We start from the raw sequence: 10,987 nt of genomic DNA on the forward strand, positions 1-10,987 counted from the left end.
CATCTCACTACATGTACGGTGCATAAAAGTAATGTCTCACTCCACACCACACCACACCACACCACACCACATGTCAGTACATGTACGGTGCAGAAAAGTAATGTTTCATACCACACCACACCACACCACACCACACCACACGACATCTCACTACATGTACGGTGCATAAAAGTAATGTCTCACTCCACACCACACCACACCACACCACACCACACCACACCACACGACATCTCACTACATGTACGGTGCATAAAAGTAATGTCTCACTCCACACCACACCACACCACACCACACCACACCACACCACACGTCAGTACATGTACGGTGCAGAAAAGTAATGTTTCATACCACACCACACCACATCACACCACACCACACCACACCACATCACACCACACCACACCACATCTCACTACGTGTACGGTGCAGAAAAGTAATGTCTCACTCCACACCACACCACACCACACCACACCACACGTCAGTACATGTACGGTGCAGAAAAGTAATGTTTCATACCACACCACACCACACCACATGGGGGAGGGGGGCGGAGGGGGGCGAGGGGTGGGGTCTTATGCTGATATGACTCCTTTGAACGAAATTATTCATGCGTTTTGCCAAGCAGACGTGTGAGAAATGACCTGTTGCGTGTAATCGTCCCCCTTTCTAATCACAAATTAGTCATAATCGTCTCTCTTTATAATCATGACTCGGTCATGATCATCCCTACTTATAGTTATAATCAAGAATTAGTCATAGTCATCACCCTTTCTCTTCAAGAATTAGTCATAATCATCCCCCTTTCTCATCAAGAATTAGTCATAGTCGTCCCCCATTTCTACTGAATCAAGAATTCGTCATAATCGTCCCTTTTTCTAATCAAGAATCAGTCATAAGCGCCATAATTTCTTTTTATTTATTAAGAACACAAACCGACACTTGACGTGGCAAGCTACCATGATCTTTGTTTACCTTTGCGTGGTTTACAGAGCAATAAAAACAAATAACTGCCGATCTAGTTGGCACAAACTGCCATTGCAGACAAGTTTTCAGACCCAGCAAGATGGGTGCACAATAGTTAAGTGATTGAACCTGAATCAAATTTAATCCCAAACCCCTCAAAATAGATCATCTCAATCAAAATTTAGTCCAAAACGCCTCAAAATAGATAACAGTCAGTCGAAAACCACTGAAAATGGGTTAAACAACATCTACTAATGGGGATAAGTTTATCATCTATGCACGGATTTTAAAACTGGTCCTTGAATATGAGACAGTAAAATAGGACATTACCCAGTGTTAGGCAGTTTAAACTACAAGTACACTCCATCCACTCCGCTCTGTTGCACTGCACTCCAGCACAGACTGTGAAGCAGTACGTACGATGCATGAATGTCCCATGTCACACACTTGCACAGGGTCTCTGCTGGGCACTTGTTTGCGTCCGCATTCTTCGTAACTTCCATGGCAGGAAAAACACACCAGTCCCTCCTGTTACACACACACACACACACACACACACACTGCATGCATCACATTTTATATATTTCATATATATGTGGAGTAATGGCCTAGAGGTAACGCGTCCGCGTAGGAAGCGAGAGAATCTGAGCGCGCTGGTTCGAATCACGGCTCAGCCGCCGTATATTTTCTCCTCCTCCACCAGACATTGAGTGGTGGTCTGGACGCTAGTCATTCGGATGATCCGATAAACCGAGGTCCCGTGTGCAGCATGCACTTAACGCACATAAAAAACCCCACAGCAACAAAAGGGTTGTTCCTGGCAAAATTCTGTAGAAAAATCCACTTCGATAGGAAAAACAAATAAAAGTGCACGCAGGAAAAAATGCACAAAAAATGGGTGACGCTGTAGTGTAGCGACGCGCCCTTCTTTGGGGTGAGCAGCCCGAATTTCACACAGGGAAATCTGTTGTAACAAAAAAAACACCCCCAAAACAAAAAACAACAACAAAAACACACAAAAAAACAAAACAAAAAAAGAAATAAAACAAACAAACACACACACACACACAAAAAAAAAAAAGAAGAAGAGAGAAATACAATATCATCGTTGTTGCCATCATCACCTTGTCTTAATTTACTTCAAGGCTTCAAATAGAATACTTTGGTATCCGCCCTCACACACAAACCACCACCCTCACACACGGTCACACACATACACGCACGCACCCCCGCTACACACACACACACACACGCGCGCGCGCGCGCGCGCACTCCCGCCACGAACACACACACACACACACACACACACACACAACGCACACCTCTTCCGTATAAAATCACTGCAAGATACAGTAGCAAGACCACCACAAAGCTAGTTAACTCATCGCTGTCTATCTAATCGCCAAGGATAAAATATCAATGATAAGAATAACAATATCAGAAACCGCTATACACCGTCACAACACTAATAGCAACAACCATATTCATAGCGATTGTGATAATCACAAAGTACATCAATCAACACACCTTTATAAAACAGTAAACAGTAACACAAAGTTGGTCAACTTTGATCAAGTAAATTTGATTTTAAAAGAAGGCATACAGTGTATACCCTCAAGAGCACGTGATGTACGGCAGTAATTGTGTATGTAAAAAGTCTGTCCCGTATCTCAGTTGTCATTATAGTTGTCGCCGGCGTTATCATCAAGATCATCATCGTCATTAGAAGCAGCTATTGAACATGCAATGCACGTCCTTTTCTTGGCAGAAAAAAACAGCACATCAACCCTTTCATGCTCATTGAACACACACACACACACACACACACACACACACACACACACACACACACACACACACACGTACGCACGCACGCACGCACACACGCGCACATGCACATATACAAACGCATACGTGCGCGCATCTTACTACCCAATTGAATTAGTAACTCCTGACTGACCTACTATTTTCTGGATACCAAACAAGTTACATTTTGAATGGTTTTCATTACAGATCAGAATGATGCATTGTCCCACGAACAGTTGTGAGCTTATTTTTTCCACTGAGGTGTTGCAATGCCCTTATATCTATATTAGACATAGTTCATTAAACTTACAAAAAACAAATAGATAAATAAACGGGATAGGTTTGAACTTGTAAATTTCAAACACACATCAATTTGAAACAAAAATGATTAGCATTAATCATCGATGAATCAAGAACAAAACTATCCAAAAATTGCACTGACAATGGCAACCCAACTGAACCAACACAACACGTATACGCACACACAGTTAAGAAGTTTACAGCAGACAGCACACTCGCTCAATCACCGGCACCAGAAGGTCTATCTGCAGTCATGGCCTCATGCATTGATATATTCTCCTTTCTTCTCTCTTTCACTCACACACGCGCTCGCGCACATACGCGCGCGCGCGCGAACTCACACACACATGCACACAGGCACGCACACACACACACACACACACACACACACACACACACACACACACACACACACACACACACACATTCACACTATGCACTAACGTCAGCTTTAGAACATGCATGCAGTGATACCACAACAAGTTTACTGACACACATCGGTAAACATGCACATTGTGACACTGACTGTGTGCAAGATACACTGTCAACGAAAAACATTTAATCATGAGAATATTTTGTCCACGGATTGTGAATGGGAAAGTTGGAGGATAGATAAAACAATCACCTGCAAGAACAGGAGGGTATAGCTGGCAATAATTATAAAGTAACTTATATGATGATGATGATACTATAATCATGATGCTACTACTACTAAGAATAATGGTAATGATGATAATAATAATAATGATAATAACAACAACAACAACAAAAAAACAACAACAAAAACCGCGACACATTAAACAATATGTACACAACAGTGCCAGATAAACACACTCACATACATCAGAACAAACTCATTTGTAAAGTAACACATGTGCACACCATTTTATCTACATACACCATCCACCCACATACACACACATACACACGCGCACTTCTCTCTCTCTCTTTCACACACACACACACGCACACGCACACACACACACACACACACTTTGGGAACACACATGAAGACTGTCAGTACTTACAGCTGTTTTCCCAGAGGCAAGAAATTGTGGAAAAAATAAAGAAAATGAGAAAGAGAAAGGTGGTTTCTTGTCAAAAGCACTTCACAGCCTTTTTATCATGGTGGAAAACAAAATAATTAAATTGACGAAAAAGAATACAATTCTGTACATACATTACTACGTATATATTATTATATCGCCCAAGCCAGCACCGTCTTCTACAGACTTCCTGCAAATGTGTGGAACCGTCTAGGATTTGGCCTCGAAACTAAGCCAAATGTCAACCGAGAAGTCGTTCTGCGCTCTTTGCTGTATGCTTCAGAGATATGTGCATGCTACCGGCATGCAAAACAACTGAAAAGTTTTTTCCATACAATTCTTTACGTCAGCAGGCAGGGTCACATCCCTGACTGACACGGTGATCCTTCAGAAATCGGGGATGGGAAGCACACAGCCTTTACTGACGAGGCCCCCGCTCCGGTGGGCTGGACATGTGCAATAGCCGAATGGTTAAAGCGCTGGACTTTCAATCTGAGGGCCCCGGGTTCGAATCACGGTGACGGCGCCTGGTGGGTAAAGGGTGGAGATTTTTACGATCTCCCAGGTCAACATATGTGCAGACCTGCCAGTGCCTGAACCCCCTTCTTGTGTATGCGCACGCAGAAGATCAAATACGCACGTTAAAGATCCTGTAATCCATGTCAGCGTTCGGTGGGTTATGGAAACAAGAACACACCCAGCATGCACACCCCCGAAAGCGGAGTATGGCTGCCTACATGGCTGGTTAAAAACGGTCATACACGTAAAAGCCCACTCGCGTATATACGAGTGAACGTGGGAGTTGCAGCCCACGAACGTAGAAGAAGAAGAAGAAGAAACCGCACCAGCAAGAGAAAACACTTGAACCACTTACACCTGGACAGCATCAGCCTACACCCCTGTCCGCAGGGCCACAGACACTTCAGAGCCTGGGTTGGATTTTTATCTACAGACCCTGTCAGTGTGAAGTTCATACTCATCTTCACGTGCGAAAGAGAAACAAAAACATATACATAATAACATATACATGCAATTACAGAAGCAAAACAAACAGAACAAAGATAATTTAGATAAGCACCACCTCTCCTCCCCTCTCCACACCACTCCCCTTTTCTCCCCCTCCCCCGCTCCCCCCCCCCCTCCTCCCCACCATGTACACTGACACAGGCACGTACACGCGGCGTTGATTGCGAATCGTGTAATTTAAAGAAAGAAAACGAGTGAAAATTAATATATATCCCGGGCCCTCATGACGAGTGCAGTAACCGAGTGGTTAAAGCGTTGGTCCCGGGTTCGAATCTCGGTAACGGCGCCTGGTGAGTAAAGGGTGGAGATTTTTCCGATCTCCCATGTCAGCATATGTGCAGACTTGCTTGTGCCTAAACCTCTGTAATGTGTATACGCATGCAGAAGATTAAATACGCACGTTAAAGATCCTGTAATCCATGTAGCGTTCGATAGGTTATGGAAACAAGAACATACATAGTATGCACAAGCCCGAAAACGGAGTATGGCTGCCTACATGGCGGGGTAAAAACAGTCATACACGTAAAAGCCCACTCGTGTTAATACGAGTGAACGTTGGAGTTGCAGCCCACGAACGAAGAAGATATATCCCCATATTGTACTTACCCATCTGCATACTGTCATTGCGTTCCTTGGGCGACGTTTGGGGTAGTGTGGCTGTGTGGGTCTGGTTGTTGTCCCCGGGAACGTGGGTCTGTGGGACATCCCCGTGCGTCTGGCTGTGGTTCCCATGAGAAGGAGGATCTCTCCTGTTCAGGACATCATCATCAGGAGCTTCACTACTCGTCTGGCTGCGGTGAGGATCTTCGGAAGAAGTTTCGACATCCCCTTCGTTGTGATGAGTAGTTTCACCATGATGAAGAGTGTCCTCACTGCGAAGATTTTCAGCTTGAGTACTGACGGAATGGCTCTGAACAGGATGATGGCTTTTGTCTTGGTGAGTGTTTGCAACATGGTGATTTTTTTCATTTCTTTCGTTCTGATGAGGATGTGTACCGTTTGTTTGGTTGTGGAAATATTCGCCAGTCACGTGGTTATTCAGACCGTTGCTGTGGTGAGCTTCGTCACTCGTCTGGTTGTGATGGTTTTCACCATTCCCTTGGTTTCCATGGTGAAGATTGTCTTTCATTAGGTTGCCATGGTGAGCTTCGTTGTTCGCGGTTTGGTTGTGATAGTTTTCACCCTTCGTTTGGTTGCCATGGTGAGCTCTGTTGTTCGTTTGGCTGTGGTTGTTTTCACCCTTCGTTTCGTTGCCATGGTGAGCTTCGTTGTTCGTTTGGCTGTGGTGGTTTTCACCGTGCATTTGGTTTCCGTGGTGAGCTTCGTTGTTCGTTCGGCTGTGATGATTTTCACCATGCATTTTGTTTCCGTGGTGAGCTGTATTGTTCGTGGGGTTGTAATGGTTTTCACCATTCACTTGGTTGCCATGGTGATCTACGTTGTTCTTTTGGTTACCATGGTGAGCTTCGTTGCTTATCTGCTTGTGATGGTGAGCTTCTTCGTTCGTTTGATTGTGGTGGATTTCACCATTCATGTTTGTGCTGTGGTGAGTTTCTCCACTCACTTGGTTGTGATGGTTTTCACCCTGCACTTGGTTGCCATGATTATCTTTATTGTTCATGTGGTTGTGATTGTTTTCGCCGTTCACATGGTTGCCATGGTGAGCTTCGCCGTTCACTTGGTTGCCATGGTGAGCTTCGCCGTTCACATGAGCTTCGCCGTTCACTTGGTTGCCATGGTGAGCTTTGCCGTTCACATGATTGCCGTGGTGAGCTTCACCGTTCACTTGGTTGCCATGGTGAGCTTCGCCATTCAATTGGTTGTCATGGTGAGCTTCGCTGTTCACATAGTTGCCATGGTGAGCTTCGCCGTTCACTTGGTTGCCATGGTGAGCTTCGCCGTTCACTTGATTGCCATGGTGAGCTTCGCCGTTCACATAGTTGCCATGGTGAGCTTCGCCGTTCACTTGGTTGCCATTGCCATGGTGAGCTTCGCTGTTCACTTGGTTGCCATGGTGAGCTTCGCCGTTCACGTGGTTGCCATGGTGAGCTTCGCCGTTCACGTGGTTGCCATGGTGAGCTTCGTCCTTCATTTGGTTGTGATGTTTTTCATCCTTCAGCTGGTTGCTATGGTGAACTTCTTCGTTCGTTTGGTTGTGGTGGTTTTCGCTATTTATGTGGTTGCCATTGTGAGTTTTGTCATTCGTTTCATTGTGATGATTTTCATCATTTATGTGGTTGCCATGGTGAGCTTCGCCGTTCACATGGTTGCCATGGTGAGCTTCATCCTTCATTTGGTTACTATGATGTACTTCGTCGTTCGCTTGGTTGTGATGATTTTCACCGTTTATGTGATTGCCATGGTGAGTTTCGTCGTTAGTTTTGTTGTGATGATTTTCACCGTTTATGTGATTGCCATGGTGAGTGTTGTCATTCACTTGGTCGTGGTGCTCTTCATCCTTCAGTTGGTTGCCATGGTGAGCTTCGTCGATCGTTTGGTTGTGATGGTTTTCACCGTTTATGTGATTGCCATGGTGAGTTTCATCATTCACTTGGTTGTGATGCTCTTCATCCTTCAGTTGGTTGCCATGGTGAGCTTCGTCGATCGTTTGGTTGTGATGGTTTTCAATCGTTTGGTTGTGATTATTTTCACCGTTTATGTGGTTGCCATGGTGAGTTTCATCATTCACTTGGTCGTGATGCTCTTCATCCTTCAGTTTGTTGCCATGGTGAGCTTCGTCGATCGTTTGGTTGTGATGAATTTCACCATTTATGTGGTCACCATGCTGAGCTTCGTCGTTCGTTTCATTTTGATGATTTTCATCATTTATGTGGTTGCCATGGTGAGCTTCGTCTTTCGTCTGATTGTGATGATTTTCACTATTCATGTAGTCGTCATGGTGAGCTTCGTCGTTCGTCTGATTGTGATGATTTTCACTATTCATGTAGTCGCCATGGTGAGCTTCGTTCTTGGTTTGATTATGATGATTTTCACCATTTATGTGGTCGCCATGGTGAGCTTCGTCGTTCGTCTGATTGTGATGATTTTCACTATTTATGTAGTCGCCATGCTGAGCTTCGTTCTTCGTTTGATTGTGATGATTTTCACCATTTATGTGGTTGCCATGTTCACCATTTATGTGGTTGCCATGGTGAGCTTCGTTCTTCGTTTGATTGTGATGATTTTCACCATTTATGTGGTTGCCATGTTCACCATTTATGTAGTCGCCATGCTGAGCTTCGTTCTTCGTTTGATTGTGATGATTTTCACCATTTATGTGGTTGCCATGTTCACCATTTATGTGGTTGCCATGGTGAGCTTCGTCGTTCGTCTGATTGTGATGATTTTCACTATTTATGTGGTTGCCATGGTGAGCTTCGTCGGTCGTCTGATTGTGATGATTTTCACCATTTATGTGGTTGCCATGGTGAGCTTCGTTCTTCAGGTGGTTGTGTTTCCCGTTGTTCGCTTGGTTATCCAGACCGTTTCCATGAAGAGTTGCGTTATTCGTTTGGTTGTGATTTGAATTCTTTCCATGATGATGATTTCTGTTACTTGTTTCGTTGTGATGAGAATATTTTTGATTGATATTTTCACTGTGAATATGATCGATATTTTCACTGTGAATATGATCGATATTTTCGCTGCTGAGATCAGGACTGTCATCATGCGAAGCATTTTGGCCATGATGGTCATGGTTGGAATGGTGATGGTGACTTTCGCTCCCGTTCTGAATATGCTGAGCAGGATGCGAATTTTCTGAGCGGGGAGTTTGATTTGTTTGGTTGTGATGATTTTCGCTGTGGTGAACCATTTCGATGTTCGTTCCATGTTCAGGATTCCCACTGTGATTATCGCCATTCGCTTGGGAATGAGGAAGGTCGTCGTTCTGGCCACGATGAATGTTTTCACCCATATATTGGTTATCGTGAGTGTGATGAATGTTTTCATCCATATATTGATTATTATGAGTGTAGTTAGCCTCGTTCAGATGATGTTGCCCATGACCATGATCGCTGCTGCCGTAATGTTCGTGCTGTGTGTGGGTTCCGTTCTCGTCAGGACCATACTGAGGGTCTGACTGCTCGTTCTGATCCTGGTCATGGTTCTTCCCGGCGTCCTTGTGACCAGTGCTGTGAGCAGCAGGGTTGTCGCCCCTCCCCTCGTGGGTCAGACCAGAGCTGTGAGCAGCAGGGTTGTCGCCCCTCCCACCGTGGGTCAGACCAGAGCTGTTGTCCTCTCCCAGAAGCGCCATGTCAGACTGAGGACTGGTGCCGACATAAGCAGTGGTGGTGGTGATGTGGGTGTGGTGGTGGTGATCAGGGAGGACTCCTGTCGCTATGGCGGAAACAAGGACCACTGCAGAAATACAGTCTCTGGTTAGTTGACACGAAGGGCGTAGCGAGGGGCAGAGGAGCACAGGAAGATGCTGTATAGAAGAAGGGAGAAATGACGTGTGTGTGTAGTAGAGGTATAGAGGAGCATAGGAGGATGCTGTATAGAAGGGAGAAATGACGTGTGTGTGTAGTAGAGGTGTATAGGAGCATAGGAGGATGCTGTATAGAAGGGAGAAATGACGTGTGTGTGTGTGTAGTAGAGGTGTATAGGAGCATAGGTGGATGCTGTATAGAAGGGAGAAATGACGTGTGTGTGTAGTAGAGGTGTATAGGAGCATAGGAGGATGCTGTATAGAAGGGAGAAATGACGGCGTGTATGTAGTAGAGGTACAGAGGAGCATAGGAGGATGCTGTATAGAAGGGAGAAATGACGGCGTGTATGTAGTAGAGGTATAGAGCAGCATAGGAGGATGCTGTATAGAAGGGAAAAATGACGGCGTGTGTCACATGTAGTAGAGGTATAGATGAGCATAGAAGAGGTAAGAAATGACGGCGTGTGTGTAGTATAGGGATAGAAGATAATAGGAGGGTGCACGCCAAATGCTGACATGTATAACAGGTGACTGCATACTTGATGAAAACGGTCATTCACGTCAGTAAAAACAGATGTTGATCTGTGTCCGCTGCATTCATTTTCTGTCTTGTGATATGATTCTGAGTGGTGCTTTATTAGACACTCGTATGCGTTTTCTCTGTTAAGGAATAGAATATATAGAGGGACATGTTATATTTATTTTTGAAAGAGCACGGAAATACTGATAGAAATGTAGCTATAATGAATGAAACATTGGTGTGTGAGGAGAAGAGATTAAAGGGGGAAAAAAAAAGGCTTTTAGACACGTGGAAACACAGAGCTGACAAAACAACAACTTACCTTGAAAGAAACTGAAAGCCATCAGGACTTCAGTTAGTCGTGACCGATTCAAGGCCCACTGAAACACTGTAACTTGCCCACTTGTCAAAGTGGTGAAAATTGGCAATGGTGGGCCAGTCTGAACTGAGGAGACAACAAATCTGCAGAGAACAGGAGCAAGACGAAGTGTGGAGGATGAACGGGGAAAGGAAAGTGAACTTGCTTGCTGTGAAGCGCAAAATTCTGAAGCAGCTGGTGGTCATTTAGTTCCTGCGTCAGCGACTTGGGTATCCGCGGAAACAAGATGAGGGCTGTTGGAATGTACAAGAGGCTGGTGGCGGTTTGAACAGTGACACTTTCTTTCTACCTTTGTCCTTTTCAACGAAGGTTTTTGATTGACATTTTGGGTTATACGTCGATACCAACAGTAGATTAGCACACAAGAAGATAACGACATGGCTCTTCATGTTAAATTAGGAGAAATCAACAAAAAGCTAGAAATGTTGATGGATAGGGCCTACTCAGAAAGACATAAAAAAAGAAAAAAAAAGTGACGATATGGACAAACTGACAGCAAATCTAACTGAGCAGATAGA

The sequence above is a fragment of the Babylonia areolata genome, chromosome 20, assembly GCF_041734735.1.
Source record: "Babylonia areolata isolate BAREFJ2019XMU chromosome 20, ASM4173473v1, whole genome shotgun sequence".
Lineage (NCBI taxonomy): Eukaryota > Metazoa > Mollusca > Gastropoda > Neogastropoda > Buccinidae > Babylonia > Babylonia areolata.